This window comes from Sus scrofa, chromosome 6 (assembly GCF_054392235.1).
Source record: "Sus scrofa isolate SSC_HxYL_T2T_F1_AM1 chromosome 6, Sscrofa_HxYL_maternal_Yorkshire_Landrace_v2.0, whole genome shotgun sequence".
Classification (NCBI taxonomy): domain Eukaryota; kingdom Metazoa; phylum Chordata; class Mammalia; order Artiodactyla; family Suidae; genus Sus; species Sus scrofa.
The window spans coordinates 74,275,812-74,291,354 of record NC_139388.1 but is presented as its reverse complement, the minus strand read 5'-3'; the positions used below and the strand labels follow the sequence as shown (position 1 = coordinate 74,291,354).

Here is a 15,543-nt window from a genome sequence, read left to right as displayed (position 1 = left end):
ACAGGGCACTGGCCTCGCCAACCACTCCTGTCCCCAGCATCCGCCTTGGAGAGGGGAAAGTCACAAGCTATTTCGGTTTTCCAAGCCTCACTTAAGAGAGAAGCTTCTTCCTGCCATCACCCTGCCACCATCCCCCGCCAGCCTGCAGAAGGGATTCTTGGCTGCCTGGTTTGGGGGACGGGCTCCTAGGACTGACCAGACAAGGGAGCCGGCAGCCTCCTGGCTAAATAAACATGACTAAGCGAGTATGCAGAGCTGCTGGGCCCGAGGCCATCGGTGCCTGGCCGCTGGAGAAGCGTCACACGGGCCCCTTGTTCCAAGGAGCACTACGGTGCCTGGGACAAGGAGGACACAAAAGAACCCAGTGTGGGGCTGCAGCGGGCACGTCGCTCTCCCACCGTGGCAGACGTCAGAGTGCCTGCTGGGGGACAAGGGCAGGGACCAGCTGCAGGAAATCTGGGAGCCTGGGGCCACTGGACACGGGGACTAGCAGGGCCCGGAGAGGGGCGGGATCTGCCTTGGGGCCGGATGCCTGGGTATCCGGCTGACCTGGAGCTGCCTCGCTCTTAGCTGGGAAGACCCCATGGGATGAGATGCCATCTGCGGGACCCCAGAGGCTGGCCTCCAGCAGATGCCCGTGTGGGAACGCTGGGCCCCAGATCCCCGTACCTCGGCGGGCAGGTCCCTCTTCTCACCACCCCACTTTCTGCTGTGGAACAGGGGCTCCCTCACCCCCTCACAGGCATCTTTTCAGGGACCCCTTGTGTCACCCACCCCCACTCATGGGAACAGGTGGGAAGAATGAGGAGGAAGCTGGGGTGGGGGCAGGGGGCCGTGTGGGAAAGGAAGGGGTGGGGAAAAGTCCTCTCAACACAGTCATTTAGAATATTTGGAGAGAAATAGGTGGGAAGGGGAGTTCCCTGGTGGCCAAGTGGTTAGGGACCTGGTGTCACTGCTGTGGTGCAGGTTTGATCCCTGGCCCAGGAACTTCCACATGCCATGGGCGGGGGCGGGGGGGGGGAAGGGGGGGTGGATAAGGACCACAACAAGGAGGATGAGGACAAGTCAGAGCGGGGAAGGGGTGATGGGGTGGGGAGAGAGGAGGGGAGCAGAAGGGCACTTAAGGTCAGTAGGTCTGAGTCTGTGCACACATCTAACTCCTACTGCGGCTGGACCAGGACTGGCAAACCTCTTGTGTAAAGGGTTAGGTAATAAACATTCTAGGCTTTGTGGGCTCGATACCTCTGTCTGTGCATCGACTCAACTCTGCCTCGGAGCACGAAAGCAGCCACAGTCAGCACATAAGTAAGTGATCGAGGCTGAGTACCAATAAAACTTTATTTACAAGAACAGACCAAGGGTCCCGCACATGGATCACTGCAGTAGGAAAGCTTGAGATGGAGGTGGAGGAACCTCGTGGCACAAGGTCAGTCCAGCCTCAGAACGAGGGGTTCAGAAAAGACCGTGTGACCTCACAGTGGCTTGCCAGCTGTCTGGGATCCTGGCTGCCAAGCGGGTTCACTTACAAGGGGCTCGTGCTGAGCTCCTACTCTCCTGGGCCCCCACGTGGGGAACCATTCAAGAGGAGGGACCCCTTCTGGCCTCTGGACCATGTGACCTTGAGCAGAGGGAGTCCCTGGGAGGAGGGGGCTGGAGAGAGGGGACGGGGACAGGGAGGGCAGGCAAAGGTGCCTGCAGCGTCTTAGGGCCACTCCCACACAAGGGCACCCCAGGGCACAGCCAGGGGACATGAGCCAGCCCTTGTGCTGTGTCTGGGCCACCCTACCACAGGAATCCTCTCCAAGGTGGTCAATCACTGGGGTGACCCTAGGGCACCTCATAACGCACCTGTTGCCTGCCTGACCCCACCCTTGTCCAGGCCAAGACTTCCTGTCGTCCACTCCACACATGGCCACCTCTTTGCCATGCAAGGACACTTAAAGCTCTCCAGCTGGCCTCCATCTTTCATTCACTTTATTTTATTTTGCTTTTTAGGGCTGCACCTATGGCCTATGGAAGTTCCCGGGCTAGGGGTGGAATTGGAGCTGCAGCTGCCAGCCGACACCACAGACACAGCAACGCTAGATCTGGGCCTTGCCTGCAACCTACAGGCAAGTGTGGCAACGCTGGATCCTCAACCCACTAAGTGTGGCCAGAGATTGCACCCGCGTCCTCATGGATACTAGTTGGGTTTGTTACTGCTGAGCCACAACGGGAACTCCCCGTCTACGTTTAAATGTGGCTGCAACCAGATGCAGAATGGGTAGATGTGCGGGGGAGGAAGTGCAGAGGGTGCAGGAGAGTCCAAAGCATCCCCAGAGCACACCAATTAGGGGTCTGAGACCTGGGCCGAGTGAAAGCCACCCCAGGCTTTGATGATCTAAGACCTCCATTCTCTCTGAAGGGGAAGGGAACGGGCATACTCCCATCTGAGTTTCCTGGGCACGTGGTGGAGAATGCCTATTGGATATACCCACATAGGTCAAGTCACAGAGAAGAGTGATGCTGGCAGGGTTCTATCAGTGACAGGGGACCAGCGAGCCTTGCGAGATGCACAGGGTCAGCAAGGGTTAAGGGAAACTGGAGAGGATGTGGGGAAAGGGCCCTATGTGTACAGGTGTGGGTGTGTGTCCCAGACCCCAAATGGGACGCTTCTTGGGGTGCAGGTGCCATGTGGCAGTTCCCATTCAGATGTAAGACACGCAGCGATCCCTCTGCCAGGGCTCTTGTCTCTGAAACCCTACAGCCCCGCACAGGGGCACGTGGGCAAAGATGCCTAATGCACCAAGCCCTCCAGCTGCCTCGGGGAGAAGGAGGAGGCCTCTCAGAGATGCTGACCTAACGTGAAATGGAAGTGATGCTATTACATTTTGAAAAGCAAATTGGAGAAGCACAGGCTGGGCAGGATGCTGGTTCCATAAGAACAGAATTTTAAAAGACGCTCTCTGTGAGCATATATCTGCCTGTTGGCATAGAGAAAGGTCCAGAAGACACACTAAACCTTTCACAATGGTCAATCCCGGAGGGTGGGGCTTTAAGTCCTCTAAGCACTTTTTGAATTGAAAAAAAAAAAATGAAAAACTCCCTTTTTAAGGCATCTATTTCTCTTGTCCTGAAAATGATTTGTAAGCACACACAAAAAGAATACAAGCCTGAAAAATACTGATTTAAGATACTACACGCACAGGAACAAGTTGACCACAAAGCAACTTCCTAAGGCTTTCCACCTGTTACTTCTTATAAAGAAAACACAGGACAAATGCCTAATTTACCCACCAAGACGCCCATGAAAGATCCACAGTTGACAGTAGAGGGTTTAAAAGAAAGGAGAAGAGGAGTTCCCTGGTGGCCCAGCAGGTTAAGACCCCGTGTTATCACTGTTGTGGTGCAGGTTTGATCCCTAGCACGGGAGCTCCCTCCCACATGCCAGAGACGTGGCCAAAAAATAAAATAAAAGACAAGAACTCCCAGCTATAGATCTGGGGCCATCCCAGAGGGGACATTTATTTCTGCAAAGCGTTCTCCTACGACTTCCAATTACTCCGTTTCTTCATCACACAATTTCATTTGTCCAGCAAACATGGGATGGCTATCTGTCTCCAGACTCCGGACCAAAAAAGAACCGCTCCATCTTCAGATGGCAAACGCAGCGCTGGTGGCTGTACGCGGTTCTGTGCTCTGACAAGGCCAGGTGAGAAGGCGGGGAAGGAGGATCTTGGGGGCAGAGGCTGGAGACAGGCAAGCACGCCAACCTTGGCTCAGACCCGACCGCGGGCTCAGCAACCGCCTGGATCTCTGTGGTGTCCCTTCAATTAAAGCCAAGACTCTGCAATTCCGCCTTCCAGAAAAGCACTTGCAGATCAATTGATCTGAAACTGGAACTACCAAAAATCATCATTTTTTGTTAAAAAAAATAAGTTTTATTGAATAAGCAGTACCCTCTGTTGGAGACACGTCCAAGGTGATCGGTGACAAATGGATGGAACAGGGGTTGGGGGCAGGGGACACACAGGAGGCCCCTGTGGAAGGGCAGATGCACGCTCACCCCCTTTCAGCTCTGTTCCCCCTCGGCGAGTCCAACTGACCCCAGAACAGTAAACCCATTGTTTCAACCCAAGACGGGGAAGAATAAAATTCAGGATGTAGAACAAGCTGACCTATTTATAAAGCCTCCTTTCACCTGAAGATCAAATAAGCACCCTCCCTCCGCCTCCCCGCCTCACACGTCGGTGGTTGCAGCCCAGGATTTTGCAAGAGAAGCAGGCCTTCGTGATCTGTTATTAGATCAGAATGCAACTCCTGCAGCCGGGCTGAGTGGCTGCCCGGCTCTGCCCACTAATTAGGGTTGCTTGCTTTGCCAGCCAGGGCTGGGGAACACGCTTCGGTGGTGGGAGGGCTCAGGGCGTGTGTGCTCTGTGCAAGCCTGGCCATGGAGCCCTGGCAAAGGTGCCACCAACCGCAGCACAGGACCCACGTGGTTGCAACCCCTAACCCCATCTCGCCTGCACACTGGGGAGGGGGTGCCTGGGGAAACCCAGGGAAGCTCAAGCAGGGATCAAAACATCAGTGTCTCCCCTGGAACCCACAAAAAGGCTTGGATCTTTCTGGAAAGTTCTGACAAGTGATACCAGAGAGAAAAATCCCACACGGTCCAGAGCTGTAGCCTCTGACCTCAAAAGACCAAAAAATGCACCTGCCGTAAACACCTACAGAAGGACCCATATTACTCATGGCACTTTCAGAAAGGGCTCGAGTCAGTTGAGCCCTGCCCCTGGGAAATAGCATTAACATTCATTCAGAGACTAAAAATCAAAAAAAAAAAGAAAGAAAGAAAAAAGTCACGGATGCACCCGAGGCAAGGTTGTCAACGAAGCAGTGGCCTGGGCTTCGTTCAGATGAGAAGCCCGGCTCTTTGGAGGGACCCGAGTGACACACAATGACACATGGTGACCTTCTGAGGTTTTTTTCGAGCCAGCAGCAGATGTGTATTGGAGCGGCAGTGGCAGCAGAAATAAGGTCTAGACTGTGGAACCGGCTCCACCCCTACCCCCAGCTCTGCCGCATGGTGCTCAGGCTGGGTGGTCCATCAAACAACGCCTGCCTGGGTCCACAGGGGAGCTGGGGGCGGGGGGGGGGGGGAGCATAGAAAAGGGGTCGGAAGGCAGGGTGGGGGACAGTGCCACGGTCACCTCGTGGGGAAAGCCCATGGTCAGCCGAGGGGAAAGGCTCAGGGACACTGGTCCCTCCTCCTCCCACTTGGCTGACGGTGGAAGCCTCCAACCCCCAGTGTGGACTGGTGGCCTCCATGAGCTCACTCTGGCCCTGAGAAAAGTGGGGTTCACCTTCCCCGAGGTGGATGCCCAGGAAAGGCTCCACAGGAAAATCAGGGTCCTCTCTGGAGGCCCCAGTGCCTGCAGGACACTTGCTCAGCTCACTCCAGAGCTGCAAGGCCTGGGAGGCGGCCCAGAGCAACTTCATTCACCACCTGCCTCCATCAGGGAATAAAATCTGACCACACCCAAGCTTTAGGGCCAGGGGGCAAAGACATTCTGGCCTCTTCCAGCAGAATGTGCCAACTGGGAAAGCCTCCTCTGAGAGGGGTCCCTTGGGTCACCCCCTGTCCCTCCAGGAAGACTGAGCAGGAGGGAGGCCAGGAAGTTCACGATTTCCACGTGGAACTGTGTCGCTAAAGCACTCGACATAGCATCGGGTGTACACAGTAGGAGCCTAATACATGCCCCTCCCATCTCCCTTTCACATCAGAGGACATTTAAAAGGATGGAATCTTGTTGCTGTACAGCGGGATATTGGCACAACACTGTGAATCAACTATAATTTAAAAAATTTTTTTCTTTTTCTTTTCTTTTTTTTTGGCCACCCCACGGCTTATGGAGCTTCCAGGCCAGGGATCAGATCTGAGACACAGTTGCCAGGCCAGGGATTGAACCTTCATCCCAAGGCTCCCAAGGTGCCACGGATCCCATTGTGCAACAGCAGGAACCCCAAAACGTTTTCAAAGTTAAAAAACAAAGTAAAAGGATGGGATCTTGAACGCCAAGGGCAGGAGAGCCCTCGGCCACGGCAGGAGTGGCCCGAGGAGCCCAGTCCCGTGAGACCACAGCGCCAGCAAAGCTGCCCGTGGATGGACAACCTCAAAAGCCCCATGAAATAACGGAAAGCCTTTAGGTCAAGAGCAGGGGTAGACGTCACACAATTCCTTCAGTGGGAGAGGCTGCAGGAATGCTCTCTTGTAAAGAGTCACAGGAGTGGTTCTCAAAGTGGGGTCCCCGGACCAGACAGACCACCTGTTAGAGATGCAAATGCATGGCCGGCACCTCTCCCTCACCTCACCCCACCCCGACCTCTTGCATGAGGGACTCTGGGGAGAGGCTACTGCTCCTCTCATCACCCTCAAAACCTTGGCCCTGAGAACCCCCACCCCACCGTCCACTTTTAGTAGAAGACTATCCAATGTCAAAGCAGCCTACCACCAGGCTTCCTGAGCTTGGAACTGACTGCGGTGTCTGAAGGCATTCGGGAATTTCTGCACAACTAGCTGGACAGCAGGTCTGTCAACTGGACCTTGAATGGACCGCAGCCAATGAACTTGGATGGGATTCTGAAAGGAATCAGGCAGTGCGTCTCCTAGGGCAACCTAATCACTGTGCCTTGGGTGGGATTTCATGGAACTCAACAGGATGCCAAGGGACAGACAAATCCCTGGGCCTCGCAGGCCAGTTGATGAAAAAAGGACCTAAGGATCCTTTAAAGCCACAACGGCCTGAAGGGACGTCCCCTTTGATGTCGCTGGCCTTCCTCCTCCAACCCTGTCCACCTGGAAAGTCCTGAACCCCTGAGCCAACAACCTGACAAGGGAGGGCCTCGGCGGGCCCACAGGTGGCAACAAACTAATCCTGAACTTGCAGGCAAGCCGGAAGGTCCAGGCACCAGAGTCCCATTGGCATCGGCTGGTCCCGTGGAGGACAAGGCAAGGAGGCCCAGAGGGGACAGAGATGGGCACACTGTCCAAGATGCTAGCAGAAAGGACCACTGTGCAAGAGGCTCGGAGAAATGTTTCTATGTCAGGTGAAAGAAAGGCCACACCGTATCTGCCCTAAGAGTAAAACCTAGAAAAAATTCTCCAAGCACATGTGGGAAAAAAGATGAAAAGGAAGCCAGCAAAATGATGTTTCTCTATTTAGAGTGAGACGCTTATGCATTTCCCTTTCTTTCAGATTTCCTGGCTAGTACTGTTGTTGCAAAAACATAAATGGATGAATCCAAAAGGCCATCAGGGGATGAAAGGATGAATGAATTGTGGAATACACGGACAATGGAGTCTCACTCAGCCCTAAACGGGAAGAACGAAGCGACATCTGCCACAATGTGGATGGAGCTCAAATACTCTACGCTGGTGAAAGAAGGCAGATATAAATGGTTTCATGGTGTCTGTTCCCATTTTTATGAAACAGCCGGAATAGGTAAGTCCATAGAGACTGGTGGTAGCCAGGGGCCAGGGGAGTGGGGGAAGGGATGGAGAGTGATGGCTAATAGGTCAGGGCCTCTTTTGTGGCTGGTGAGAATGTTCTGGAACCCAATGGCCGTGGTGGCTGCTCATCACCAGCGCCCTATAGGCCACTGAACTGTCCTTTTTGTGTGGTTGGCTTTTTGTCAGAGGATCAAACCAGCATCCTTCTGGATACTAGTTGGGTTCGTGGCCACTGGGCCACGATGGGAACTCCCTGAAGTGTCCTCTTCACTGTTAGGTGAATTTCACAACAAATGAAAAAATATAAATGGATGAAAAACATGTGCTTCTCCAAAAGCCGCACGGCAGTAGAGAGGCTGCAGGGCAGAGAGAAGCCCGGAGCTTGCAGAGACCTGGCGGGCAGAACCAGGCCTGTCAGCCAGCGTTACACGTGGGGACATGGCTAATGGCATCCCTTGGGGAGCGAGGAGCCTTCTAGAGCTGAGTTCTCTGCTCCCCACCCCACCCCAAGTCCTTCCTCCGATTAAAAAAAAAAAAAAAAATGCAGAGCTGTGGTTTGGCAACCCCGCTGCCTTGAGACACACCTGTAGATGAGGGTTCTATGGAGGAATCTGGAAGGCGTGCCTGCAGCTCCAAGCTGCACCTGAAATGTGGTGCAAGGAGGGACTGACCGACACATGCACAAGCACTGCTGGTCTGAGGGTGAGGATGCACAGAACAGAGGCCAGGGCGCCTCCCTCGTCGGGCACACTCCTCACTCTGGGAACAAGGCAGGGTGAAAAGGGAGAGACAGCTGGAATTCCCTGGTCCTTGCTTTTTCACAGAGCAGGTCAACACGCCGGACCGCTCCAAATTAGCAAAGGCTGTACTTTGCGGTATCGAAACCAGCCCAGCCACTCCTGCTCACTCCCTCTGTGACGTCTATGCCCGCCCACGTGCCTGCCTGCCAGCCGTGACACCACACCGTGGGGCTGTGGCCCGGGCCGGGCGGGCCCCAGGCTAATGCACAGTTGGACGGGACCTGTTGCCACACGAAAACCTGTTCTAACGGGTTGAGTCACGGCATGCTCGTGAGGCTCATCGCCCAGAGACCCAGAGACCCCAGCTGCTCATGCCAGGTGCTACCACCACCCACAGATCCTCTCTGGCCACTGGCTCATGGAAAACACGGATGGGACAGGTTGGGACCTGGGATCTGGGACCCTTAGTTGCCGTGCTTGCAGCTGGACAAACACCTCCTCGAGCGATGACATACAACAAACCAAAACCAAACTAAAAGTTATTTAAAAAACTGTGCATGACAGGTGGGGCAAATTGTGGACAAGATACAGAAAAAAACTAAACCAACCAACAGACACTTCTCAACAGCTGAGAGCAACACCAGAGTGGTGCATGGAGCAAAAGCAGGGTACTACACATGCCCACTGCACGCGACAGCACCAAAGGGGTGGGCAGACCACCCAAGCCATCCCTCTGGCCTGACCCTGAACCCACCCCTACGCTCCATATAAGGAACCAGCTTGACCCCCACCCTAGGGAGCGAGCGAGTAAGGGAAATCTGTCGCAGCGGGAGCCCCAGGAAAGCCTTGCCTGAATTGCCTATCTGGCCTCTTCTCAATTTCTATTGATTAAAGAGGCCAAGATCCCTGGACGGTAACACGGAGAGCTGCCCAAAAGGGCCAAGGTCAAGGCCTATGTGTACCCAGTAGGTGTTAATAATGCCTTCGCGGCTTACTCACCTCTCTCCCCCAGCACCTGCTCAGCCCCTGATGGGGCAGCAAGGGCTTCCCAAGAGCCTTTCTTTGTTCCTTGGTCCCTGAGAACCTCAACAAAGTGAATGACTCACACCTGTGGGTGACACATGGTTGGTGTTTGGGAAAGCGGGGTAGTGTTCCGTCTACACTGCCAGCAAGCATCTTCCAGGTGGAAACTGGTAAGAACCAACAAAACCCCCAAGATAGACACCTACAGAGGTGATCTAGCCTGAGGGGGGGGTTCTCTCAACATTCGGCTGATGAGCACCTGAACATCAGCTGCACCTGCATGTTTAGGGCCGCAACCATGGCATACGGAGGTTCCCAGGCCAGGAGAGGAATCGGAGCTGCAGCTGCCAGTCTACGCCACAGCCAGGGAAATGCCAGCTCCAAGCCACATCCGCAACCTACACAGTAGCTCGCGGCAATGCTGGCTCCTTTAACCCACTGGAACACAGCCAGATCCGAATAAGGTGCTTGAAGTTCATTCCAAAAATATTTATTAGGCGTCTACTACTATCTACATTATACATATACCTACAATGTAGGCAGACACCAGGCTAGTAGGGATGGACAGATAATTGAACAATCAATGCAAGCTGCGGGGCAGAGATTTTGATCTGCTGTGTTCACCGTGGTGGCCCCCGTGCCTCAAACAGTGCCTGGAACAAAGCGGGTGTGCAATAGACAGGTGTTGACCGAGCGACTATCTAACACAGGGCCAGGTAAAAAATGTCAAAGGACAATGAAGCCAAGTAGCAGGGACAGAGCGAGCAATGGGAGAAGGTGGTAAGGGATGTAATGATACGTGGACAGAGACCTGGAAGAAGGGAGAGAAAAGCATGTGACTATTCAAAGGCAAAAGGAACAGGGTGTGCCAAGGTCCTGGGGTGGAGGCATGCTTGGCAGGTTGAGGGAACACCAGAGAGGTGGTGTGGCTGGAGAAGAGGGAGGAAGAGGCTATGGAAGGAGACAGTAGGAGGTGAGCAGAGGGCAGGCACGCCAGGCCTCATGGGCCACCAGGAAGGACTTTGGGTTTTGTCTTTACTTTGACCAGAAAGTAACCAGCAGAGGGCTTTGTGCAGGCAGAGGATGCAGTCTGACTTCTCTCCCTATAGAACCTTCTTGGGTGCTAGGTTGAGAAGGGGCTGTGGACAGCTGGAGACCAGCTTGGGAGTCAATGCAAGGATGCAACCTATTTTATCATTACTATTATTCTTTTCTTTTTCGGGCTGCACCTGAGGCACACGGAGGTTGAATCGGGGCTACAGCTGCCAACCTATGCCCACAGCCACAGAAATGCCAGATCCTTTAATCCACTGAGTGAGGCCAGGGACCGAATCCACATCCTCATGGATACCAGTTGGGTTTTTAACTGCTGAACCCAAGGCCTCCCCCTTCTCCCCCACCTGCTCTGGGAAGGGCGTGGTGGCATCGGCAGTGGGTCTGCCTTGCCTCTGTGCTTGCTGGGGCCAGGCAGCTGGGACAGACACATCTGGAAAAGGTTCTTGGGGAAGCAGCTTGGATCTGGGGTGTGTCTGGTCCACTCATCGCCTCTGAGGACACAAAAAGGAAGAAAGGGAAAGTGGCCAAAAGGGAAAATGGTCCAACATCCATTGAGTGGGCTAGTCCTCGAGGGCAACCAGGGTGGAGGGAGGAAGAAGCCAGATGGAAGGCACCTGCGTGTCCAGCAAAATTGTCAGTCTCACGCTGCAGACATGCAAGCCTATCTCAGCGCTCACCCCGGCGGCGCCGCACAGTGATTTCAGACAGATCATGCTCAGAAAGGTATGTCTCCTCTGCAAGCTGGACTTTATAAAACCCCAGCAGCAGCATGTCCCCTTCACAGGCGAAACGGGGAGCAGAGGACATGTCCCCCATTCCGCAGTGTCAAGGCAGGCCAGCCTTGTCACAGCCATGGAGGGGCATGGACCACAGACCCAAGTGTGGGGAGCCCTCTCCCACACACCCCCCCTCCAGGGGGCAGCCAGCCCGGGGCTCCTCCAGGGCCAGGCAGCAGGGGGTCCCCTCATGGGAGGAAGACCACAAGTCCCCTCTCGTGGAACACACGGAGTATTTCCAAACACAGGGAGTATTTCTAAGGCCGTCCCAAGTTTCCATTCCCATATCAAAAGCACCTCTTTCCTGCTGAGGCATGGAGACCTACCAACAAAACAGCCACAAGGACCCACGGTTTTGAAACACAATGCTGTCCCCTGAAAGGCACTTGAGTGAATCGCTGAGGTTAGAGAGCATGGCAGCTGGGCTGGTGCAAGGGATCTGAGTGAAAGGGGCACAGAGGCACACAGGACGGCCCCCTGCCCCCTGCCCCAGAGAGCCCAGAGAGCCCCAATCCAGACCAACGGTACCCCCTCTCCAGGCCCCCAAACGGAAAACCAGATGCGCCTGAGATTCTGCACACGGAGCAGGATGACTCCTTCCCTGGGCAGGTTTACCCCCCGGGCAACTGCGCCTAGTCACCCCCTGGGAGCCCAGGGGCCCACAGCCTGGGCATCACCTGGGAGCCCATTGGAAATGCCAAGTCTCAGGCCTGATCCCAGCTGACAGCCTCTGAGTGGCCCTATCACAGGTGATCTGTGTGCCGGGCAGGGTGGGTCCTCCCGAGGCGGAGGCCAGAGGAAACATCTCAGAAAGAACACGGAGGACCATCCATCCCTCACCAGGAAGCCTGTCTGACTCCTAACAAACCAAATCTAGGAGCCAACAAGTTTAAGAGAAGTCAGAGCCCCATCCTTCTTCCAGACCCAGAAGAACGGGGGAGCATAAACCAGGCTGCGGATTCCCTGACCCAGATGTTCTAGAAGCCCTGGGTCCATCTGGGTCTGGGAAGACAGAGGTAGTGGCAACATCCCTTCCAGGCCCCCTCCTGCCTCTCTCCTCTACGCCCCCACCTTCCAGCTCCTTACAAGCCCCACTCAGCTCTCTGTTCTCCAAATACCCCCGATTCACCCACTAGCCAAGCCAGCCCAGCCATCGAGCTTTCTTGTGGCCACTCCTGCTATAACGTTCCTCTCACTTCGGACGACCCCTCCCTCCAGCCCCACCCCCACCCTGACCAGAGTCCCGTCCATCCAAGACGGGTCCTGGCCCTCTCGGCCAGCCTGGGACCAAGAGGACTGCCTAGGTTATTTCACAGCACATCTCCGCTTCCCCAAAAAGTCTCTCCCAGAACTAGCGGAGGACGCCGAGTCGTGCCAGAATCTAGACTGAAGGTCAGCCGTGGCCCCCATCCCAGCCGAGGTCCACAACCCTGCCCTTGGCCCACCCCCACAAGGCCCGCCAGCCCGTGGCCTCACCGTCCTCCAGATACCTACCAGAGGATGGATCTGCCGGAGCGTTTGGGGCCAGTGCCCAGGGAGTGAGTGCCCCGGGAGAGAAGCCCTGGTCCTCGGGCCAGAGGAGATAGACTCACAGTGCAGGCGGCCCCCTGGAGCCCCGGGAGCAGGGGTGCCCTCCGTGCCAGTGGCCGGGCCCTGCGGGTCCCCAGGCCTCCCTCACCGGGGCTGGATCGGCCCTGGCCCGAGTGAGCTCCCCCGTCACCAAGGGGAAGCGGCCCTTGGTTACCGCTGGCCGGGAAAGCACAGAAGGCAAAACAAACACTGGACTCGCTCCTCACTGCTGGGAACAATTACAAGGTAATCGGCCAGTTTTTAAAAGCCCTCCAGAAGGGAGGCTGCAGGCCCAGTGGGAGGCTGGCTGGTAACCCCTTCCCTTCCTCCTGCCGCAGCATCCTCCCCAGGCCCGGGGACCCTCCCTGCACCCCCCTTGGGCACGCCCAGAAAAGCAAGGCTGGGGTCACAGAGGAAGCGGGCAAATGGTCAGGGCACCATCCCTGGATGGTTACAGCGGCCATCCAGTCACGTTCTAGAAGGAAAGGTGAGCCCAGCCTGGCAGGTGGGGACCCCAGCCTGCATGCACCTCTTCCCCTTCCAGCCACGACCAGCTCTCTTGTCCCCAAGCAACTCGTCCTGAAACAACAGAAACCCACCAGCAAAGAGCAAAGTGCCTGCTTACTGGGCTCCAGCCAGGGGTGGTGGGCCATCCGGGCCACAGCCACTCCTCAAGGGCTGTCCCCGAGGGAGCTGCAGTACAGCCTGGGCACTGACCCCCACCTACTGTCTGTCGCTGACCTAGGACCCCCGCCCCCACCACCCCCCAGCCAGTGACGGACCTCCTCCCAGGAAGAGGGGAGGCTCTGTGCCCGGGGCCTTGGCTTTGACCTTGACCCAAGGGCAGAAACCATGGGGAGGCCCCCATGAAAACGGGGAAGGGGGAGAGCTGACCTCCAGCCCCATCTCAGGTCTCGCCCAGGTGGGGGCACAGGCAGGAACCCATGGTCTACATCTGCGCCCTCCATGTCTGCCAGGCACCAGTTTCAACCCTCGCCCTCCTCCCTTACTGGGAAAGTGGGCACCTTTTTGGGGGACAGTTTGCTGACCTTGGATGAAGCATGTGGCAGTGGGTCCAAACCCCTTGACGAACAGGACCCACCTCACTCTCCTGAATTCCCCCACCCCAGCCCGCAGGGCACACGGGTCAGTTTCCTCCCCCATCCTACTGAAGCCGCGCTGGTCTCATGTAAGAAGAGAGCCTGCTCCGAATGGTTATCCAGTGCCACCTCCATCCCCCACCCCCTCATCCCCAGGTTTCCAGATGGAACCAGAAAGCACTCGAAACAGAGAGATGTCCCCTCTTTCCAGGGAGTGGCACCGTTTAATGAAAAGCGCCGTGAGGGGCAGCAGTTCCATGAATACTTTGGGAGGAGGTAGGTCAAGAACTAGGAAGAAACAGAGTTCCTGTGATGGCTCAGTGGTTAACGAATCCGACTAGGAACCATGAGGTTGCAGGTTCGATCCTTGGCCTTGCTCAGTGGGTTAAGGATCTGGTGTTGCCGTGAGCTGTGGTATAGGTCGCAGATGTGGCTCGGATCCCGTGTTACTGTGGCTCTGGTATAGGCTGGCAGCTGCAGCTCCAACTGGACCCCTAGCCTGGGAACCTCCATATGCCGTGGGAAGCGGCCCTAGAAAAGGCAAAAAGACAAAAAAAAAAAAAAAAAAAAAAAAGAACTAGGAAGAAAGAATGAAAACACTTCCTTTGGGTAAACAGAAAATTTGATGGGTGTTAACAACACAAGGGAAAGAAAACAAAAACAAGCCAAGAAAGATGACTTCAAACCAGCATCGTGAGAAAGCATCACTAATGTCTCGCCTGTAAAAATGAGATAATAAATATCTACTCTGCAAAGATGCTAATATTCTTGAAGAGGCCAACAGTTCCCAGAACATAGTAGGTACTCAAACAACACCACATGCTTAGATGGCCCTCGCTATGGGTGGGGCACCCTGCCTTTCTCATGTATTCATGGGTCAGGAGACAACAGGAATTACTACCCATACATGACGTCTGGGTGCTCAAATCTTAATTCTGAAGATCATCATCTAGCCACCGACCACAGGACCAGAGAACCACGATCTTCTTTTAAAGTGCAAAGATTCCCTAAGGATCACCCAATCAGAATGCTTCATTTTGTATGGCAAGTCCTCCAGACATTTAAACAGAGGGTGACTGTTCTCATCGGACCGCAATTTCGCTTCTGGGTCAGGACCCAAAAGAACGGAAAACAGGGTCCTGAACTGATCTTTGGATGCCTGTGTTCACATCAGCATTATCCACAAAAGCAAAAGATACACGCAGCCCAAGGGTCCATCAAGTGATGGATGGATTAGTGATGATACGGAGTGGACACACCCTGCAATGTCATTCAGTCTTAAAAAGGAAGGAAATTTCTGACACACACACTGCAACGTGGATGCACCTCGAGGACAGGATGCTGAGTGAAATAAGCCAATCATGAAAAGACAAATGCTGTATGATTCCACTCATACCAGAGGTACCAAAAGGTGTCAAGTTCATGGACAGGAAGGGTGGGCGTCCCGGGTTGGGGAAAGGGAATGGGGCATTAGTGTTTCATGAGGACAGAGTTTCAGTTGAGGAAGATGAAAAAGTGCTAGAGATGGATGGTGGTGATGGCTGCCCAACCATGTACTTAATACCACTGAACGGTACTCTGAAAAACGCTTAAAGTGGGAGTTCCCATAGTGGCTCATCGGCTAACCAACCCCATTAGCATCCATGAGGACACGGGTTCGATCCCTGGCCTCGATCAGTGGGTTAAGGATCCGTCGTTGCCGTGAGCTGTCGTGTAGGCTGGCGGCTACAGCTCTGATTCGACCCCTAGCCTGCGAATCTCCATATGCCGTGGGTTTGGCCCTAAAAGAC

The 15,543-nt window shown here is 54.9% G+C and overlaps 2 protein-coding genes across 4 annotated transcripts in view; both read right to left on the bottom strand.

The window, feature by feature from the left end:
* The window catches only part of SPSB1 (splA/ryanodine receptor domain and SOCS box containing 1), a 69,900-nt gene that overhangs the window by 17,295 nt on the left and 37,062 nt on the right, over positions 1-15,543 (bottom strand). The window contains exon 1 of one of the 3 annotated variants that reach the window (XM_021095290.2): positions 12,579-12,905. The exons of the other annotated variants lie outside the window; for them this stretch is intronic. The gene's annotated coding sequence lies outside the window, so the exon portion shown is untranslated. Of the gene's footprint in view, positions 1-12,578; positions 12,906-15,543 lie in introns of those variants that run through there. 3 annotated transcript variants of the gene reach the window in all.
* The window catches only part of LOC146402550 (uncharacterized), a 42,774-nt gene continuing 37,692 nt past the window's right edge, over positions 10,462-15,543 (bottom strand). Inside the window, exon 3 of the mRNA XM_084965692.1 lies at positions 10,462-12,130. The gene's annotated coding sequence lies outside the window, so the exon portion shown is untranslated. The remainder of the gene's footprint in view (positions 12,131-15,543) is intronic.